General features: G+C 39.8%; 1 pseudogene; it reads right to left on the bottom strand.

The window, feature by feature from the left end:
* Positions 1-720: 720 nt before the first annotated feature.
* LOC145266807 (U2 spliceosomal RNA) lies at positions 721-847 on the bottom strand (annotated as a pseudogene).
* Positions 848-1,108: the final 261 nt, after the last annotated feature.

Here is a 1,108-nt window from a genome sequence, read left to right as displayed (position 1 = left end):
CGTTAAAAAACGACCCTGGTGTCTAACTCTGTCCCGTGGGGAGGCATAGTAAATAGGTACATAAAACAGATTAGATTGGTTATTTATGGGAGGAGCTAGGTAGTGACTGCAGTATGAAGGGTTTCCTTATTGCTCCACATATAACTTTGGTTGCATTATCTGCCGAAACAGATACTTCACTTTGATCTTTACCACCCGGGCCAAGAATGCTGAGAGGCGAGATTGACAAAAAGCGAGAAGGACTTATGAATGGGGGTACAGAAATAAAGACGAATGAAAAAGAGATGAACAAAAGGAGATAAACAAAATGAAAGATATAGAAGGATAACCCCCCAAACCCAAGGTAATGGAGGCAAAAGACCGAGATAGACTGATAGATAGATAAATAGCTAGATAGATAGATACAGAAAGAGAGAGAGATTGAAAGAGAGAGAGGGAACACAGAGAGAATGTTAGGTAAACAAGGCCGATAGCCATTAGTCGTATGTTCTTGTGTAATGAATGAATGCGTGAATGTAGGATGACATGAAGTTCTACAAGATAAACTAAAATGACCGAAAAATGGGTTGAAATGACTTAAATAAATAAAAAGTAAATGACATGGAATGACTTTAATGAACTTAAGGATGAACTGAATGCCCTTAAGAATGACGAATGCTTAAAAAATAACTGGAATCCTTCAAAAACAACTTGAATGATCTGGAGAATGACTTGTTGTAAAGTGGGTGACCATTTTACATTAAATTAATACAGAAAAGTGATCCCCCACTTTATATCACAATAAGTACAGCATGTAGTAAGAACAGATACTACACTTTGATCTTGGCCAAAAGGTCAAGAAAAGGGTATTTATTTGCTCCCTCACCGCGCAAATTAGGCACAAGGCCTATTTTTAATTTGAGGAGTGAAGAGGAAATGGGGACCAGCTCCCCGGGGAGTAGGGGAGCTTGATAGTGACAATTGATATGAAGGGGTTCCCCTACATTGACCAAGGTCTTATATGTGGGGTTGGTATTTATTTGTTCCCCCACCGAGCAAATTAGGTACAAGGCCGATTTTAATGTGAGGAGTGAAGGGGAAATGGGGACTAGCTCGCCGGGAAGTAGGG

Source organism: Euprymna scolopes, chromosome 41, assembly GCF_053919585.1.
Source record: "Euprymna scolopes isolate OS-2025 chromosome 41, ASM5391958v1, whole genome shotgun sequence".
In the NCBI taxonomy this organism is placed as follows: domain Eukaryota; kingdom Metazoa; phylum Mollusca; class Cephalopoda; order Sepiida; family Sepiolidae; genus Euprymna; species Euprymna scolopes.
Note: the sequence above shows the minus strand (reverse complement) of the source record. Positions and strands in the feature narration are given on the sequence as shown.